Source organism: Equus przewalskii, chromosome 6 (genome assembly GCF_037783145.1).
Source record: "Equus przewalskii isolate Varuska chromosome 6, EquPr2, whole genome shotgun sequence".
NCBI classification, from domain to species: Eukaryota; Metazoa; Chordata; class Mammalia; order Perissodactyla; family Equidae; genus Equus; species Equus przewalskii.
The window spans coordinates 62,233,156-62,254,308 of NC_091836.1; the positions used below are offsets into that span (position 1 = coordinate 62,233,156).

The 21,153-nt window shown below is 40.7% G+C and overlaps 1 protein-coding gene across 4 annotated transcripts in view; it reads left to right on the plus strand.

Annotated features, from left to right (window-relative positions):
* RAB30 (RAB30, member RAS oncogene family) overlaps nt 1–21,153 on the plus strand; it is an 88,652-nt gene that overhangs the window by 933 nt on the left and 66,566 nt on the right. Inside the window, exon 2 of one of the 4 annotated variants that reach the window (XM_070623996.1) lies at nt 19,034–19,135. The exons of 1 other annotated variant lie outside the window; for it this stretch is intronic. The gene's annotated coding sequence lies outside the window, so the exon portion shown is untranslated. Of the gene's footprint in view, nt 1–98; nt 270–3,607; nt 3,719–19,033; nt 19,136–21,153 lie in introns of those variants that run through there. 2 more of the 4 variants (XM_070623995.1, XM_070623997.1) reach the window with 2 other exon arrangements.

Consider the following 21,153-nt stretch of genomic DNA (forward strand, 5'->3'; position numbering starts at 1 on the left):
AAGTTATTCCTCCCGCTTAGTTCTCAAGGCTTTCTTTTGGGAAGATGGGGGCGGGAGGATTGGGAGGTGCTCCTAAGAGCTGCTAAGCGAAAAGCTCCGTGCAATTTGGGTCACTGCAAAGAACAACTCCAGCAACCTTCCCCCGCCAGAGGACCAATGCTTGCCAATTCCCTAGTCGCAACTCTCCTCAACCTTTTTGAGGCTTGGAGAGGGGAATGGGCTGGGGAGGATGTTGGGAAGTGCTCTTGGAAGATCAGAAGGCGGCAGAGGTGGGGGACTGCAGTCCTGTCACATACAGCCCGAGGGCTGAGGTTTGAGTGGGAAGGGGTGATGCGTGGGGAGAAATGGAGACACTGATTTAATGTGGTCGCACTACTTCAGCACATTTCTGTGTCGCTTGAGCTAGCACACACTGTTTTTTTAGATGAGCGTGCTTCTGAGTAGGTTAAGTTTTGTGGGGCTCTATTTTATGTGTGTCTATGATCGTTTGTCTTGCCTTTTCTGCTGATTTGAGGTGACAGTGTCCTTTATTGGTGCACTCCGTGCCAGTCAGAAACATTTCACGTGTCTGGGGAAGGTTCTCTTAGGCTACTGGAAGCAGCATTTTTGTTAAGTGTTTTTCCTCTCCTGACTGCAGGATTTCAGGATTGTTTGGAAGTGGAGCCGACAGATTTGTGCTTGTGTGTTTTAAATTACATTGCGATAGGCTCCTTGCCACTGACAATGGTACCATAATGAGCTGCTGTTTCCTGAGGCAAGTCACCAGTCACAAATAGCTTGGGAAAGCGATCATTAGGGAAACCTGGGTTCATTTTAACATGTTAGGGAAAGGGAAAGTTAGAAGCGCTGTTAACCTTCATTTGCCATTACTGAAAGGTAGAGTGATCCTGACCAGGGAAATCGAGGAGCATAGCATGGTTTTTTTGCTTTTTGTTTTTAAACGAACTGACACGTTAAACAGGACGGAAAGCATTCTGACTTGTGTGATATTGGCTCTGTTCTTGTAAGAATTATTAGGATGATTAGTGCAATAAATATGTTACTTTCAGATAAACAGCTGGCTGACTCCAGAACAGATGGGGCCAGTCTTTGCTGAGAGATCTACAACCTTGGAAATGAATGGACCTGGGGTCAACCACACCCCCTCTTGGAATGTCAAAAGAAGGAGAAATGCCAGAGTGTTTTATGCTTAACTCTAAAATACCAAACCTTTTCGTAGCCCAGTCAGGCATAGGGGGAAAGTCATTACTGGTTGTCTTCTGATGCTGAACCAATTTTGTTCATTTTAAATTCAGACACTTAGGTCTTCAAAGTTGCAGCTGGGCGATGCTTCGTTAAATGCTGCTGCTTGTTACTGAATGCAAAGGACAGTCCATTGTATGGGCTTTGTGGGAGAGTGATTTATTGGGATGCAATGAGCAGCTTTGGGATTTGGGAAAAGATGGGCTGCCTGGCTTTGCCTCTCTCTTCGTCTCTCTGTTGCTTACTGTCTGCTTTTCTGGGCACCCTACCCTTTTCCCTTGTACCTTTCTTTCCCTACCCCTCTATATCTCTTGAAGTTCTTTCAGTTTCTTCCCCTAGTGTTTCCATTTGCAATTATCGTTTTCCTCTCTGTTTCAAAATCTCCCTGTTTCAACCAGTGTATCACGTCTCTTTCTCTAAGTCTCTTTCCAGTCTCTGAATAACCTCTTCACCCAGAAAGTCCAGGGTAGCTATAGACTGTGTGAATGTTTGTTCTACAGAGTCCTCTTTGAAGGGGCTTTGCCTTTTCTTTTTCTTGCAATTGGTGCTAGTCAGGATGAGCAACAACGAGCCTGACCCCTTGGCCTGGTTAGTGGCTTCTGTGACAGACATCATTTGGCCCCAGCAGCATGTGGACAGTGAAATGTTGGAGTGGAGCTCATGCTACTTTCCCTTTCATTGGTACCTGTAGTAAGAACTGCCAGTGGGTTAGCAAGGTTTTTAAATGCTTTACATGAATTGTTCTCATAATTCCCAAAGGATAAGTAGACTTCAAAAGACTTCTGCCTCATTTAATGCATTTTTTTTTCTTATCCCTCCTCCAGAAAGTGGTGGAAAGACTGTCTTTTCCCCTCCCTTCCCTGTTGATTGTTGAGGAGCAGTCCAGGCGGCCAGCCTGCCTGTTTGTCTTTTTGAAGACACTTGGCATGGCAACAGCTTTCCCTCCTGTGGTTTCTTCTCCTTTGTGGATGAAGGAAGTTTGTTATTTTATGCCCCCCTCTTAAGGAGAAGGGTGTGGTGGCAATGTTTGTTTGTTTAATGTTTGTGCTTCTCTGGGCATGGAAAGTCTTAACTGCTGTCCATCTGGAGGCAATGAGTGTGACACGCAGATTCAGAAGCTGTCATCTTGAACCTCTCTCTCACCATTTTCTCATTCCTAGTTTTCTTCTTCTAAGATGCTCCCCCTCCTACCCACGCTTTTTAGTGTTTTAGGGAGGAGAAATGAGCTGAATGATGGGTTAGCTTTGGCTCCATCACTGCTATCTCTGTGACCTTGAATGACTGCATTTCTTTCTGCCTCAGTTTACATATTTGCAAAGGGATAATGGTCCTTGCACCTTGGTTTACTTGGCCTCGTGTAGTAGCCCATTACAATCTGGCCCCAGCCTGTCATTCTGACAACAGGTATTAATTGAGCAGCTATTGTGTTTTGAGGACTGTGGCTACATCAGTGAAAAGAGAAGCTTCCCCTGCCCTCATGGAGTTTATATTCTAGTAGAAGAGACAATCATTGGACAAGTAATTGCATTGCAATTGGAATGTTATTGCCAAAGGGGGATGTACTACAGGGTGGAATAGGAATGCCTACCTAGTGCTCTCCTCTGGTCTGGGGGAATCAGGGGAGGTTTCCTGTCAGAAGTGACATTTCAAGAGACTTGAAGAGTGAGTGGAAGTAATTTAGGATGGCAATGGAAGGTGCTTTGAGGGGGAAAAAGGGTTTCTGACAGAGGGAACTGCATTTTCAAAGTGTAAAGGAAAGAGTGGTATGAGAATTTGAAAGGAGGTCGGTCAGTATATGGGGGCAAAGCGAGGGGAGAGAGACCAGAATGAAGAAGAGTGAGGCTGGAGAGGTGGGCAGAGGCTAGAGAGGGGGCAGTTTTCTGAGCTACAGGGGAATTTGGTCTTTATCCTAAGAGTATTAGGACCTAGTGAAGGGCTTTGAATTAGCTGGATGAATTACAAGTCTAGAATGATATTAAAGACATCACCATGGCTAAGTGGAGAAGAAATTAGAGAGAATTGGCCAAAGTGAATATGTGAAGACCAAATAGCAAGTCATTTTTGTAGTCTATGTGAGGGATTATGGTGGCCTGGATCTAGGGTGGTGGCAGAGGGCTTGGAGAGAAGGCAAGAGATCGGAGAGACACTAAGTTTGAAGATTATAATTGATAAGATTGTTGACTAATTAGATGTGGGGATAGGGAGAAGAGGGAGTCAAGATGACTCTAGTTTTTCCTTGAGCCACTGGGTTTGCCATTTACAGGAAGGAGATGGGGACCAGTATTTCTTTGCAAGATTGTTGTGGTGTTTAAATGAGATAATGTATTTTAAATGTCTGGTTTTTGTTTGTTCTTTTTTTGAGAAGGAGGGACTTCTGGACATGTTGAGTTTGAGGTTCCAGGAAGACATCTAAGATCTTTCTCTCACTCATCCTGTCCGTGTGTGATGCGGCATGATGGAATAGAAGAAAGCTCTGGTGAGGCTTTCTAAGACCGAGTACTACTTAATCATTAGCTGTGTTATGTTGGACATGTCATGTTCTTTTTCTGAGCTTTAGTTTCCTCATCTGTAAAGTATATTTATTCCATTAATTTGTACTGATCCTCAGCTATATGTGTACTGTGCTGGAATACAGCATTGACTCAGATAGCATTTGCATTGGAAGAATTTGTTTGGGTGAGGGAGACACACATAAACAAATAATCACATACGCAGAGGTATGTAGGCCGCTAGGAGAGCACAGCCCTGTGGGAGGTGTTCATTCTTCCTTACTGGGCGGAGGGGCAGTGTCCACAAAGTGGCAGGTGACCTTTGACCTGAGACATGAAGGCAAGAAAGAACTCTGCAGGCTGTGTTCCCAGGCACCTAATCGAATGCCTTGCAAAATTAGGGACTCTGTGAATGTTTGTTGATTGAATGAACTAACCTAAGTCACCAAGGGCCCATTCAAAAGCAGGAAATATCAACACACTGGAAGAGAGCAATTAGTAATGCAAATATCAAAAGTAAAATGCTTTTAACAAATGCATTGAAGTGTCTTCCTGAGCCCGGCAGCCTTTGAGATGTTTTGTGGATGACTTTTAGGGAAATTCAGAAATATTTCATATCTGGTTTCTTTTTGGGCTGAACTTCCTTTACTCAAATTAGTTTCTCAAAAATTACTTTATTTGTATAGAGTTCCCTAAATCAGTGGGTTGCAGACTTTTTAGTTTTATAGATAAGTAAAATTACAAAAAATAAGATAAAATTGGATGAACTGTTGAAAATGGTTATTTTCCTATAGTAAAGATATATTTTTTAAATATCCTCCTTCACTTTTATCTCATAAAATAAAGCACATTTAGTATCAAAGGTTTTAGGAAGAGTATAATTTTTAAATTAGAAAACATTTAGCTTTATAAAAAATTCTCTACATTGTCTTTATTTTTCTCATTTTGTTGCAGAATAGTAAAAATCAAGCCAAACAAACAAACACCAGAATGTTATAATAGTTTATGGAACCATTGCCCTATTTTCTCAATTATGGTGGAAATGTGGCCCCTCTCCAAGTAAGAACATTTCCAAGTATGGGAGAATGTTCTATGGACCTCAGATGATTTATTTTCAGTTTCTTTGCTGTAGGAATCCAACTCTAAAACTAGGTAGGCCTCCTGTAGATTGGTCTAAAGTAGGGATTCTTAACTTGTCCCCGAAGGATCCCCAAGGAGACCATGAACCCCTGAGATCATATGTTAAAATGTGTATGTGTGCATGTGTGTGAGTTCACATGTGCATGCTTGCATTTTTCTGTCACCACATGTATGTCCTTGGGCAAGTTACTTAACCTCTTTGAATCTCTGTTTCTTTGCAAGAGTGTTGTGATGTTTAAATGAGGTAATATATTTTAAATGTCTGGCACTATACATTCTATAACTGGTGCTCATGGTAGCTGTTTTTAACATTCTACTCATTTATTGTTTTTAATATTTTATTTATTGGCTGATGCTTTCTTAGTACCCACAATGACAAAATGAAGAACCAGAAAACTTAGTGTGATTAGACAACCTGATGCAATGGGAAGTAAACAACATGCAGAATTCTTGCCAGGAGTGTTTAACCTAAATCTAATCATGAGGAACTAATCAGGCAAATCCAGATTGTGGGACATATTGCAAAACAGCTGGCCTGTGATCTTTAGAAATGTCAATGTCATGAAAGACAAACAAAATAAAATAAAACAAAATGTATGGGGGACTGATCTAGATTAAAGGAGTCTAAAGAGCTGTGACAACCAAATGCAACATGTAGCCCTTGGTTGGATCCTGCACTTAAATAAAAGCTATTAAAGACGTTTTTGGGACAATTGGAGAAATTTGAATGGGAGCTGCATATTAGATGATCAGTAACAATGTTAGTTTTCTTGGATGTGGTAATGATTCCGTTTCCTTAGCCTAACATATTGTAGCTGTTGGTGTCTAGAAGCGTTGCCATTCCTGAATGTCGTCTTTAAGAATGTCACGGCAAAGCTAGAAGACATCAAGGGCTGCTTCAGAAGGCAGTGATTTTCTTGGTCACTGCAAGTATTTGATCAACTTATGGGCTGGAATACCACTTGTTGGGGATATTGTGAGTAATGTTTTATGTCCTTTCTGAAACATGATCCTGTCATTGTACAAGAATGCAAACTTCTGCAGCTGGCGCTGATCTGTGATATGACTAGAGGTGGTGATGCAGGTGGAGCACTAGCTGTTTCCAAAGTGAAGAGGAAAGGACGGGAACTGGCATTTAAATACAAAATAAATTTAAGATAAATATGTATCTTAAATTTGGTTTTTGATTCTAGACATAACATAAGACTAATCAAAATTCATTACAGAAATACACAATGAAATACATAGGGAGAGTTGCCCTTAATTCCACCTCATAACCAACTGTTGAGATTTTGAGATGTATTCCTCTGTCATTTTTTCCCACACATATACTAATGATATTATTACAATACGTATTATTCTGCTTGCTCTCTTAATGTATTTTGGGCATTTGTCCCATGTATTTGCATATTGCTCTAACTTACTCATTTTAACCGTTCTTGGACACTGCTGTGGCGAGCATTGGAGTACGCATCCTGTGGTGGTGAACTCCTGGGAATATTTCTGAAGGATAGATTTCTAGGGGTAGAAATGCTGGGTCAGAGGACATGAACAGTTTCTCTTTAATTGCCCCTGATTTAAGTTCTTAGCAGCAGTCTTTGTTCCATTTCTACATCCCTTTGCCAAGTCCATTAGGCATGTGGGCTACGCTCTCTTACTAAGGAAGGAAGTTGTGGTGCATGTACAGAAAGTGGGCAAAAATGGAATCACAGAGTTCCTGCTGGTTTTTCTGATGGCTGTGATAAAGGTTGATATGTAAATAATGTGGAAACCTCTGGAAGAGAGAAATAAAATACATTATCTCTGCCTGCAACACAGCATGATGTTTGAAAAGTGAAGTGAAACAATAAAGCAACCAAGAGCTTTCCCCAGAAAAATCTGCAGAACAATTTTAGTTTTGAGTTATGTTTAACTTCACTAAAATGTGGACGCCATCAACCTTGAGATGAAAATAACCTCTTCTGCTCACTTCCTCTCCGTCTCAGTCTCACAACCACACTAGAAAGGGGAATTTAAGCTCCACTTTTTAAATATCTGAAGCAAGTGGTTAAAGGCCTGATTGTTCATCTTTCTCCTTATCAATATAAGCAATCCCAGGGCAGATTTTTGGCATTTTTCTGTAGAAAAGGTATGAGTTTTAGCAGTGGCCAGCAGTGACTCACTGTTGGGCAGAGACCCTGGGGAAGAGATTATAAGGATCCTGAACTGTGAATTATTTCCATTCCATTACAATGCCAATCGTTTCCATTCTTTTGTGTCTGGGTGGAGCAAACACAAATTTGATCTGTGTGCTATGTGAGTAATTTATCTTTTCAAGCCTCAGTTTCTTTATCTATAAAATGGGTATTATTGTGAGGCTTAAATGAGATAATGTGTGTAAAAGGGCTTTATCAAATTTATGTGCACATAAATATGTGCTGTTGTTAAGGTGCTGCCATCTTTGGGCCAGCTCATATTAATTTTCCCTTTAATTCCAATGACATTTGTAGCCTGAAAGACTTTTTCTAGGCATTCTGTCTCATAATGTGCTATAGTTACTTTCTTTAACCAATGTTTATGAGCATAAGCTAAATGCAAGACCCTGTGCTGGGTGTTCTGATGGGGAAACAAAGGTGGAATCACCCAGGAGCTTTTCTTCTTCCTCACTTTTATTCTAGGAGACTAATGTCTTTTAACGAGAGTTTTCAATAAATAGTGCTTTACAAATGTGTATTATGTATGCTCTCTTATTCTGTCAATCCTAGGTGATAGATTTTAGTTCCATTTTTCCATATAAATGAGGAAACAGTTCTTGGTGAGGTTAAGTAACTTGTTTTGTTTTTTAAAGTTACCTGGCTTAAGAAAATTTGCAGATGTAGGCCCTAGGTAGATTTTCAGGAACCAAAACCATACTGCTTCCCCATCGGCCTCCTGTTTTTGCCTTGCCTTCTGATCAAAAGTATAAGCTTCAAAAATGCAGGACTGGCTGGTGGCATTTACTTTGATGCCACTCATTTTACCTAGAGGCACAGGAGGAGGAGCTTTCTGTGGATCTATTGAGTTAGCCGAAGCCGTGGTGTGAGCTAATGGGTGCCAGGTGGTTTACATGTTTTATTTGATTTTTTTTCCCAATTTATTTTGAAAAATTTCAAACATATAGAAAAGTTGCAAAAATATGACAGTGAACGCTCCATACGCCCTTCATCTAGATTCATTTGCTTTTTCTGTGTACACAGGCACACATTTTTTTCTAAACCACTTGAAAGTGAGTTGCAGACATCACAGCACCTTATCTCTAAGCGCTGGAGCATGTATCCCTTAAGAACAAGGACATTCTCCATGTAACCACAATACCATTACATTGAAACAATAATATTTTTTGAATTTCCCTGATTGTTTCAAGGTTGTTTATAACCGTATTTTTTTTTCTTTTGGACCCAGGATCTAATCAAGGATTACTTATACAAAGTTGTTGTGTCTCTTCAGTTTCCTTTAATGTAGCACACAGTACCTCTGCCTTTTTTGTTTTTTATTACATTGAAATTTTGAAGATTCCAAGTCTGTTGCCTTGTAGACCGTAAATTGGTTTCGTCTGATTGTTTTCTCATTGTTAGACTGAGGTGAAACATTTGTGGTAAGAGTTGCCCTTGCATCACATTAGGTGACACATAACGTCAGTTTGTGACCTCACCGGTGCTGTGAGGTTTGATCGTTTGGATGAGGTGTATTGCCAGATCTCTGCATTGTAAGGGTACCCTTTTCTCTTTGTAATTAGTAAAATTATCTGTGGGGTGACACTTTGAGATTGTTTGGATATCCTGTTGCTCAACAACTCTTATCCAGTGTTTTTAACATCTATCTATAATCCTGGCCTAGGTCAACTGGTATCTATAAAAGGATGATTTTCTTTTTCTTTTTTCTTTTAAACTTTAAAGCGCTTTTAAAAAAATACTTCATTTGTTATTATTATTTTCTTCTTCTTCTCCCCAAAGCCCCCCAGTACATAGTTGTATATTCTAGTTGTAGGTCCTTCTGGCTCTGCTACGTGGGACATGTCTCAGCATGGCTTGATGAGTGGTGTCGTGTCCGCGCCCAGGATCTGAACCCGTGAAACCCTGGGCTGCCGAAACGGAGCTCGTGAACTTAACCACTCAGCCACGCGGCCTGCCCTTGAAAGGATGACTTACTAATAGTCTCTTTCCTTCTATGTTTATTACCTGGCATTTTTCTTATAGATTTTGGTTTCAGCTCTCCTCCTCTTTTCCTTTTCTTTTAGTATCACTTGGACTCCAGGATTCTTTTTTCCCTAATGTGTTATAATTCATTACCAACCTTCTGCCTTTTTTTCAAACTTAACACTTTTTGGTACACAGATTGTCCCAAATTTGGCCCGTTGGGAGCCTGTTTGATCTTATTTGACCCTAAAAGCAACCTGATACAGTAGGTGGGATTTTGCCCATTTTACAAGTGAGGAAATCGAGGCTCAGAAAATGCAAGTCACTTGCCCAGAGTCACATAGCTAGTTAGCAAAGGAGGCCAGATGCAGACCCAGTTCTGCTCACTCTAAAGTGGTTCCTGCTACTTGTGCTGCTTCCTGGTAGTCTCAGAGCAGAATGTGACCTGATAAAACCAAGTTAAAAAGAAAGCACAAACATCCCATCATTGTTGCCAACAGCAAATGACTGGAAACAGCCCTAAGTGTTCATCAGTGGGTAACTGGTTAAATAAATCAGTATGTTTACACAAGAGAAAATCGGTGTGTGTAAACAAGAGTTTCTTGTTTACAAACAAGAATTGGGATGTTCACCAAGTACTGATATGGAAAGACCTCCGAGGATATATTAAGTGAAAGGAGGAAGGTAGAGAAGAGTGTATATTTTGTGAAAGAGTAAGAAAATATATTTGAATTTGCACAAAGAAACCCTGGAAGGATATAAAATAACAAAGTGGTTACTGGTACAGGGCATAGGAATGAGTGGGAGGTATATGTGTGTAGTGAGATTTCTTTTTCTCTTTCTTTTTTTTTTTGAGGAAAGTTAGCCCTGAGCTAACATCTGCCGCCCATCCTCCTCTTTTTGCTGAGGAAGATTGGCCCTGAGCTAACATTCATGCCCATCTTCCTCTGTTTTATATGTGTGACGCTGCCACAGCATGGCTTGATAAGCGGTGCTTAGGTCCACACCCGGGATCTGAACTGGTGAACCCTGGGCTGCTGAAGTGGAAGATGCGAACTTAACCACTGCACCACTGGGCTGGTTCCTGTAGTGAGATTTCTTAAGATTTACTATTTTATGTAACACTGACTTTTTTTCTTTTTTCATTTTTTTTTTTGCTGAGGAAGATTTGCCTCGAGTTAACATCTGTTGCCAGTCTTCCTCTTTTTGTATGTGAGCTGCCACTGACAGACAAGTGGTGTAGGTCTGTGCCCAGGAACCAAACCTGGGCTGCTGAAGTGGGACATGCTGAATTTAACCACTAGGCCACTGGGGCTGGCCCCAACACTGACTTTTTAAATAGCCTTATTGAGATATAATTCACACATCACACAATTCATCTAGTTAAACTATATAATTCAGTGGTTTTTAGTATGTTCACAGAGTTGTGCAACCGTCACCAAAATCAATTTAGAACATTTTCATCATCCCGAAAAAAACCTTGTACTCATTAGCAGTCATTTGCCATCTCCCTCACTCTGGCCCTCCAGCCCAAGCAACCATTAATCTACTTTCTGTCTTTGTAGACTTGCCTGTTCTGGACATTTCATATAAATGACACCAGGCAACATGTGGTCTTTTGTGACTGGTTTCTTTCATTAGCATAATCTTTTCAAGGTTTGTCCGTGTTGTAGCATACATCAGTACTCCATTTCATTTTTTTTTTTTTCCTGCTTTTTCTCTCCAGATCCCCCCAGTACATAGTTGTACATTTTTTAGTTGTGGGTGCCTCTAGTTGTGGCATGTGGGACGCTGCCTCAACATGGCCTGATGAGCGGTGCCGTGTCTGCGCCTAGAATCCGAACCAGCAAAACCCTGGGCCACTGAAGCAGAGCGTGCAAAATTAACCACTCAGCCATGGGGCTGGCTTCCTAGTACTCCATTTCATTTTATTACCAAATAATATTCCATTGTATGGATACACCACATTTTATTTAACCATTCATCAGTTGATGGACATTTGGGTTGTTTCCACTTTTTGGCCATTATGAATAATGCTGCCATAAACATTTGCATACAAGTTTTCAAGTGGATTTTTAATAAAATTTAATTTGTGTCTGTACCTAGGAGTACAATTGCTGGGTCAACTGGTAATAACTCTTATGTTTGAACTTTTGAGGAACTGCCAAATTCTTTTCCACAGCAGCTGCACCATTTTACAATCTCTCCAGCAATGTATAAGGGTTCCAATTTCTCCACATCATTGCCAACACTTGTTATTACGTGTCTTTTTTTTTTTTTTTTTGAGGAAGATTGGCCCTAAGCTAACATCTGCCTCTTTTTGCTGAGGAAGACTGGCCCTGAGCTAACATCCGTGCCCATCTTCCTCTACTTTATACGTGGGACGCCTACCAGAGCATAGCTTGCCAAGTGATGCCATGTCCGCACGCAGGATCTGAACCGGCAAACCCCAGGCTGCCAAAGCAGAATGTGCGAACTTAACTGCTGTGCCACCGGGCCGACCCACATGTCTTTTTTATTATAACCACTCTAGTGGGTATATCACGTTGAGTTTTAAACCACATCAATGTATTAGCAATGTAATATCTATTCCAAAAATAAAATTTTTAAAGATTTAGAAAGAAATGGCAACTCAAAAAGAAAAGTTTCAGATGGCCAGTGGAAGGGTCAGAGTGTGGTGAGATGGCCCTAGGGTAGGTATGACTTCAGGTTGTCCTTGTTCAGCCTGGTGTCCTGATGCATATATATTTCCATTTTCTGCTTTTTAGTACCAGCTGACTTTTCCTCCTTCAGTGCTCTCCCAGGTTCATTGCCCAGAGAGTGGGAGGCTTGGGTATAAAGTGCTTGCCTAAGGATTTCTTGTACTTAGAAGCAGCTGTAGATCAAAGTTGCTAGGACCATATTAGTTCTTAAGACCAGAGGAAGTACCAGGATTCTGTGAGCATGATGTCTTCACATTAGTTTCCCCAATGAGCATGGTGAGGGCATTGGACAAGGCTGCTTTAGCCACTGGTGACTGATTTAGGAGGCAGTGGGATGCTTTAGAAGAATCCCAAGTATGGGACCCTACAAACTAGAGCTTGAATTTGTGTTCTGGCCTGTTTAAACTGTGTGATCTTGGGTAAGCGACAACTTCTCTGAACCTCAGATTCCTCATCTATAATAGAGGAGCTTCATCTAAAGCATCTTCTCACAAGATACTTATTAATTACAAAGGAGGAAAGAGTAACTTTGTGGTGGATAAACATGGCAGAACTACTTTTACTAAATGATCAGAGTTAATACCAGTGATGAGACAAATCAACATCTGAGAAGGACATCACTTTTGTGGCATTCCTGTCAAAAATGCATAACCTGAATGTAGTCATGAAGAAATATCGGATAAACCCAAATTGAGAAACATTCTACAAAATAAGCAGACTATATTTTTCCAAAGTGTCAAGGTCCTGAAAGACAAAGACTGAGGAATAGTTCTAGATTAAAGGAGACTAAAGAAGCCTAGGAAGTAAATGCAGCACATGATTCTGGATTGGATCTTAGACCAGAGAAAATCTTTTTCTTTTGCCAAAAAGGATATTACTTGGTCAATTGATAAAATTTGAATACGGGTTGAGATTAGATTATGATATAGTATCAATATTAATTTTCTGATTTTGATAATCAGACTGTGAAAATATAAGAGAATATCCTTATTCTTAAGGAAATACTAAGTATTTAGTGGTAAAGTACATAGAGAATAATAAAGCAAATGTGGTAAAATATTACCACCTGAGTAATTTGGGTGAAGGATATATATGAATTCTTAGTAACTTTCTTTTTTAGTAAGTTAGAAATTAATTCAAAATAAAGAGATAAAAAAGGAGGGAGTGGAAATGCCAATACTTAGAGCGTAGGATGGTTGTGAGGATTAAACAGGGCCCTGTATGTCAGGTCTCAGCATGGTGCCCATCATCTGGTGGGCCTTGAAGTAAGTGTGAGCATCCTGGATAGGCAGGGCAGCTGGTAGCTCTTAGCCATTATTTGGGAGCCAAATTAACATTGACACGTGGCATATGGTGACAGTATTGTTCTCAATCCGAAATTGGGATTCATGGTCTGACAAAGAATTTTCTCTCTTATTTATGAATTCCTTTAATTGCAAAGTCTTCCCCCCCCCAAAATATATATGTGTGTATATATATATATATATATATATATATATATATTTCAAATCACATTTAGTTATCCATTTAACAAGTCATCTCAGTATAGTGTTAAATTTATGTGAAGTCATGGTTGTCCTGGGAAAGTTAGGGACTATGGTCACTTGGGGCCATATTTGGGCCAGTATTAGCATTTGGGCAACCTTCTCTTACCTTCTCTTTTTCTCCCTTCTCTCTCTCTACTCACACAACCAAGTTTCTCATTTTGTCTCAGAGAGCCATTTTAATTAGTCATGTCAAATGTTAATTGTTTTGGCAGACAAAAAGAAACTTGAGTAAGCTTTTCCTCCTAAGACTCAAAAACTCTACTTTCTAAGAGCTAACTTTGGAAGAAATGTCTCTGGTCTGGAAAATTCAGATAGTAACCTCAAAAGGAATTCAGTGCCCAGAGGAACTGGGAGCAGGGTGGGCAGCTCAATTTCCTTTGAGACAGATTGAAATAAATACTTCTGTCTGAAATAGTAATAAAGAGCTATTTCTTTCTTTCATTCTTTTGCTAAAAGCTTCAAAACATGAATGATTAAATTCAAAATAGAGTTAGCCCAGGCACCAAAAAACCTCAAATAGTCCTGAGTGAAAAACGTGAGATCTTGTACAGGCCGCTTTGCTGAGTGAGATGATCCTTAGTATGACATTTAAGTGTGTCCCATTGAAGTGACAAGATTTCCAACTCCTGGAGCTACAACTGTATAGTTCAAGATTCTGCATTTGGTGATACCAATCCCGATTCCTTGTTACTACTGTGGGACTGTCTTTCTGTTTTGACCATGACTTGCCGTAAATTGTTTGGTCTCAGAATTCTGCACGCATTTTGCTTTTAAAGTTATCAAGGCCAGGAAGCTAAATGGCATGTTTGTATGTGCAATCAGTAACTTTTATTATGTAACTTTATAGTACTAATACTGGCAAACATTTTTTGAGTTTATAATATGCCAAGCCTGTGATAACTTCTTTATATGTTATGTTATTTAATTGTGGTGAAAATCACATGAGGAAACTGAAGCTCTGAGAGCTTAGGTAACTTGCCTAAGATCATTTGAATAGTAAGAGGCAGATCTAGGATGCAGAGATCAAGACTGTCTTACTGCAAAGCCTGTGCTTTTTTGTAGTGCAATACTGCCATTTTGCAATTTTGTATGGGAGATGATTATTTTTTCACCTCATCTTTGAAGCAGAGTCCTGCCTTGATTTCTTGATAGGTATTTACTGAGTGCCCATCATGCATCAGACACTTTGAGAACTATAGAGATTATTGAGACCCACTCCTTGTCATTAAGAAGGTTGCAGTCAAGTAGAGTAGATAAAACAGATACACGCCTGTACACCCATGTTCATAGCAGCATTATTCACAATAGCCAAAAGGTGGAAGCAATCCAAGTGTCCATTGACAGATGAATAGATGAGCAAAATGTGGTCTGTACATACAATGGAATATTATTCAGCCCTGAAAAGGAAGGAAATTCTGACATATGCTACAACATGGATGAACCTTGACATTTTGCTAAGTGAAATAAACCAGACACACATGGACAAATATTGTATGAGGTATCTAGAGTGGTAAAACTCAAATAAACAGAAAGCAGCATGGTGGTTGCCAGGGGTTGGAGGGAGGGGGCAATTGGGAAGTTGTTTAATGGGTGTAGTTTCAGTTTCATAAAATGAAAAAGTTCTGGAGATTGGTTGTACAACAATGTGAATATACTTAAGACTACTAAACTGTACACCTAGAAATGGTTAAGAAGGTAAATTTTGTGTTTTTTGTATTTTAACACAATTAAAAAAACTCAAACAGATACATTGCTCTCCTATAGAGTGGAAAGTAATTAGAGACAGGAAGGACTGATGAAGTCACAGGAATTGGAGATGGCTTGCTAGACAGGTAGATCTGGCTGAGCAATGGAAGATGGATAAGATTTGTGTGGCAGTGAGGAATGTGGGAAGGGCAACCCAGGAGAAGGGAACAGTGAGCAAAGTTATAGAGGCTATTTGGTGCTGCTTTAGGATCCAATCCTAGCAAGGAACAAATCCCCAAGTACATGGTTCTGTAACTATGGGTGTCCCAGCCACCTTCCATGTGGGTGGAGACTTAGATGCAAAGTCTAAACCAAGTCCGTGGAGCTGTGGTATGCTGGAGAGGGACTCATTCATGATTCATTCAATAAACATTTAGTTAGCACCAGTGCACACATTGCCAGTGCTGTGCTAGGTGCTTTGTGTGTGTTGGCAGATTTAATACCTCCAACAACTTTGAAGTTGTTAATAGTCCCAGTAATAGATGCAGAAATTGTAAGTCAGAGAGATGAAGTGACTTGCCCCAAATCACATGACTGATAGGTAGCAGGAGCAAGACTTTGCCTGTGGAGCCCATGATGTGTCCACCAAGCTACACTGCCTCCCCTTGTGATGAGTGTGAAGTGATGTATGCCTTTGAACTCACGGTCAAAATGGCATGTGACTGCCATCAGTTGTCAAGTTCTTGCTGTTTTTGTGGCTATCTTGACTGAGTTATCTTATACCTCTGAGTCTCAGTTTCCTTATCTATGAAATGAAGACCTTGTATTAGACCAGATTATTTCTAATGTTTCTCCCAGATCTAGAAACCCTATTCATTCATCCATCCCTCTCTCTATCCATCCATCCTTCCAACACTAATGTAGTATCTATTATATACCAGGTACTGTGCTGGTGGGTACTGGTAATCAAGATTTGGAAGAACACTGTTCTTGCCTGAAAGGAGATTATAGGCTAATGAAGGAGACATAAAATAGATGATTCTTGTACATTATGGTCAGAGTGCTGATAGTGGTGTATACAGAAGACTGGAGCATGGAGAAGAGGCACCTGGCCCTGTCTTGGATAAGAGAATGTCGAGAGGAAATGATCCCAAAGACTAGGAAGATAATGAAGAAGACCACAAGAACCTCATCCTTCCTATAGTCCCTATGGACATAAGCATACTACATATTTTTTAAATTCAGTAAAGCTGTGGTGAACTCAGAACGTCTTTTTATTTTAAGCCTTGTGGAAAGTTTAGTTGAATTTGACAGTTGTTGATTGCAGCTGTGTGCCAAATATCTGTAAGGTTTGGATTCGTTTTCAGATTGGAAAAGGATTATAGGGTTGGAGAAAGACCTGGGAGTTAATTTTTTTTTAAAGGGAATTTGGGAAGCATGGAGTAGACTAGTAAGAGGCCCAAGGGCCCAGAGTTACTTGAGATGTTCACAACTAAAGTCACAGATGGTTCTATTTCAGAGGCAAGTGAAATGGCCAAGATATTGGATGATATACGTGATTCTCTCAAGACTGCTAAGGATCAACAAAGCACTAAGAATTAGAATAAGTATTAGAATTCCAATACTAAGGAATTAAAGTGAGGTTTGAGGGGGGAAAGTTAAGAGCTATCATTTGTTGAGCAGCTACTATGTATCAGGTGCTGTGCCCTTTAAATTCATAATTTTGTTTTATCTTCCCCACAATCCTGTAAGGTAGGTGTTCTTAATCCTTTACAGATATGGTAACTGAGGCTCAAAGAGGTTGCGTCTTGCTGAAGATCACAGCTAACAAGAGACTAAGTAGTGGTTCAACCCCAGGTTTGTTAAAACCAAGAACTTTGCCCTTTCCACTACCCCATGCTTCTTCAGGATCCTGGATTTTCTATTTCTGGAGGAACTGCCCCAGGGTGCAGGGCCTCCCTCTCGTCCTTGGAGCCTAGAAAGTAGTGATATTTAGGAGAGGTCAGCTCTTCAAGTTTTTTAACACACTGAATGACAGCTCCCGCAATTTCCCATGTCTTCCTTCCCAGGTAGGGGATTACCAGCTCCTAGGGATAAATGGCTTTTACTAAAATGTTAATTTTTTGAATTCCTGGGTAGTATATGATAGTTTGATCTTGGCAATTTGCCTTTAGAAGTGGCTCATAAAAATCATCTGAGAGAATGTGTTTTGTTTTGTTTTTCTTTGCTGAGGGAGATTCGCCCTGAGCTAATATCCATACCAGTCTTCCTCTGTTTTTCAGTATGTGGACCACCAGCACAGCATGGCCACTAAGAGAGCCATGTAGGTCTATGCCTGGGAACTGAACCCAGGCCGCTGGAGCTGAGAGCGCTGAACTTAACCACTAGGCCACCAGAGGTGGCTACCTGAGAGAATGCTGTTTAAGGCCAACTGAATTTATGTATTTGATCCCCTCTCCCTCCCCAAGAAAGGGGAACTTGATCTCATTTGCCCCAGATTCTATCTTTAGGGTCCTGAGAGAGCTTAGTGCCTGGCTCTCAGAGGCCTCCAGCTATGATGTTCTGACAGGATCACATGGAGGTCTCGGCGCTTCTAACCCCTGCCTCAGGTTCCTTCCTCCTCCCTCAAGGCCTCCCTCTGAGCGTAAGCTATGGTGTCTTGTCAGGGAGTGTTTTCCCAGCTGGTTTTGGGGGAAGGCCAGGCATTTATCCCAGGCCCTTTAACCCCCCCAGAAAATTCCCACACGAAACATAGAAAACTAACCTCCAAATGGGTTTATGAATTATGCTGGGGAAAAGTCTCCTCCAGCTGGGCCATTTCTCTGCCCTGGTATTCCATAGTTTGGGCTACAGTGAAACAGACAGAGAATGTGGGGTCAGGAGATTGGCTCAAATCACAAATCCTGAGGCTGTGAGCACTTGACCTGTGTTCTTAGCTGTAAATGAAGGACTGATGACAATCCAAGTTTCAAACTGTTGTTGTGAGAATCAAATAAGTCAATGTATAGTATAAAAGTGCTTTATAATAAGCCCGTAGAATGTATTACAGATGTCAATGCTTGCTGTTATAAAACAAATTTGGCTCAATGAGAGACGTTTCTGGAAACTGAGCAGGATGCATGCTCTGACATGACTGGCCCCCAGTTCCTGGCAAACCTTGTCATTGCTCAAGTACATATTCATGGCATCTTTCTCCTGTTTATTTTTATAATCTTTCATTTATAGTCTTATAAAAGCTCCCAGAAGCTTTGGTGATTCTTGAATATTTATCTTTGGAAACTCTGGTCAGGGTTGTACACTCATACCTAGAGCTATTTACTCCAGAGTAATTGTTTGAGTTCTTGGAGCTGTTTGTGCATCTATTTCCCGATAAATCCTGGGACAGCAGAGTTGGCTGTGTATGATAAATGAGGTTTATCTTGCTTGCTGGAATTCTGGATGGTTGAGAACTCCTAAGAGTATCTGATAGTAGATAAACCCTAAAGCAGGACTATTACAACTTTGTATATGCTTCTGTTAGTGAAATGAGAATGAGGAGAGAATATCTTACTGCAAGTGGCTTATGAGTTTAGAGCTAGAAGCCTTTGGAAACTGAAGAGTCTTTTGTGTATTGTCATCAGTTTGTTGGAATTATTACTCTGTTCTGAGAAATTTTCTAGGTGTTTCCTAGACATTTGGGGATTGTTGCTTACGTTTATCTTCTTGCCACTTCAAACGATTGCAATTCATTCTTCTTCGTTGTGATCCTTGGAACTCTTTGAGTTGTAAATGAAAGAAACCCAACTCAAACTAGCTTGGGCAAATATGGAATTTTTGGGAAGAATACTGGAGTGTTTCATGTAACCATAGGAAAAATGGGTGTAGCTGGAACCAGGAGATATTAGAGCAGGTAGCTGCTCTAACAACCCCCAAATTTCAGGCCTTAACTCAAAGTTTATTTCTTGTTCATATGGCAGTTCAACATGGTTTTTCCTGGTTAGGCTGCCTTCTATATTTCAGAGACCCAGGCTCCTTCCATCTTGTGGCTCCCTTCTCCTCTAGGTGTCTCAGTATTCTCTCCTTTTAACCTGCAGATGGAGAAGGAGATTGCAGGAACTCATCTGGGAGGTTTTCATGGGCCAAGTCTGGAAGAGAAATAAGGCCTGTTTGCCCAGGAAGAAAAAGAAATGGGTTTGGTGAGCATGTCGCTTGTTCAGGCCACACAGGGACTCAAATGATGTCAAGATTCTGTCTCTTGCCTTTGCTTTTCTCCTACATGGCACGGGGCATGGCCACAGATTGCTCTTGAACTTGAAATCTCACTGTTGCTAATACCCAAGAAGAATTGACCTACACTCTCACTGGCTCCAAGTAAAAAATCTCAGAGTAATGATTGGCTCAGTTTGGATCATGTGACCACTCCTGAACTAGTCAGTGGTCAGCAGAAAGGAAGGGTCATTTAGCATAAAGGCGGCCACTGGGAGCCCCACTTGGGCTTTTCTTAGAGAAGGGGGAATCATTGTGAGACAAAAAAGCCACTCCATTTCCCAGCCACTAAAAAGGTCAAGCCTGTCTTTTTGTTTTTACTCTTGTGGAAAGTCAGTGCAATTTTACAGTCATCTTTCCAACCCTTCTTACCACAGCCACATCAAAAGATTACATTTCACGGAGTCTATGACACCGTTATTTCTAACATGTATGACTATTCTGTGTACCACTGAGAAAGAAAGAGAAAATAAGGTTCCAAGTAAACTCTGACACAATGCTAAGATGCCATCCATTGTAAAACACGTCCTAATTTCCAAGCTGTCAAAATGTAAGAAAACATGTTTTTAGAACTGATGAAACATGATATTTATTCCTCCGCAACTAAGCTTTATACTTTCATGCCCAAGTATCACTGCTCTTTTGTTTCTTCTGTCCATCTACTAGTTAAAGCAGTACTTATAGGCCAGGTAACAATGAATAAGACAGAATCCGTTTCTGCCCCCTTAGTGCTCACCACCTCTCCCCCTTTTCTATCCGTGTTATGAAGTATCTGCTGTGTTCCAGGCAGTCTTTTGGACACAGAGGGCTCAAGAAGGAATATGATGGGATCCTTGTCTTCAAGGGACTTACAGCCTGGGGTGGTAGAAGCTAGAAGGTAGAAGGGTGTGGGGAGACAATCATACGAACAAATGAGTAAATGAAGGGTCACAGGTCATGTTATTAAAGTCCTTACAGGGTACAGTGGGCCCCCAAAGTAGAGGGAATGGTCAATTCTGCTTTGAGGAGTGAGAATGGTTGTACCATGTTTATTAAGATGATTGTGCATTGTTAAAAGAGTAAGCAATAGTCTATTTTGAGTATTAATATGCAATTTTTCCATATATTCCTTATAATAAGTAGGCCAACATGTTTTCCAACGCCTATTTGAATCACCTCAAACTTCGTATTAAACTTCACATTCCAAAGGCACATGTGGGTCTCTTTTCTTTGTGCAAATGTTTATGAATAGTCTGCCATGCCTGTTATAGAGACAAAGTGAGTAGATATCAGATTTGTTTTATGGTGGAGGCAGTCTGCATTTGTCTACATTAATTACCTCGACTCCTTCCAAGGAATCATTTTAACCACGTGGTGATTTTTTGGCCCTAGTGGATGCTTTGGACCTCATGCTCCAGTAGGAGCAGAGCAGGAGCAGCCAAGACGGGCTGATGCAGCCTCTCGGGGCCGTGCTGGATCCTGAAGCAGGGATTACAGTGATGGGGTTTGGAGAAAATGTAGGTGACACTGTTTGGGCTGGGGATCGGGGAGCAGTCATTGCAGGACTTTTCCTTAGAGAGTCCCCAAGCTCTGACAATATAACGTTAGTGCTGGTTCCTTATCTCTCAATCAAGAATGCCAGTTAAGATTAAACCTATTTTTATTAGTTGAAAAACATTAAAAACAACGACGAGATTCTGGGAAGTAAAGGGATTTTTTTGAGGTTTATACAGAGGTCAGCAGAGGACCAGTGTCTGTTCTCGTTATTAGAAAAAGCTTACCTAATGAGTCAGGAAAAGAATCCAAATTTTCACTGTTCTCTCCTCTGGTTTCTGAAGAGCCTGGAAATGAGCGTTGAGATACACAGGATTTTTTTTTTTTTTTTTAAACCTTCCAGGCCCGAATGTCTGGAGCCTGGTGCCTGGGGGTGTGGGGAGTGAGATGGGTGAATCCACCTCATCACTGGGTG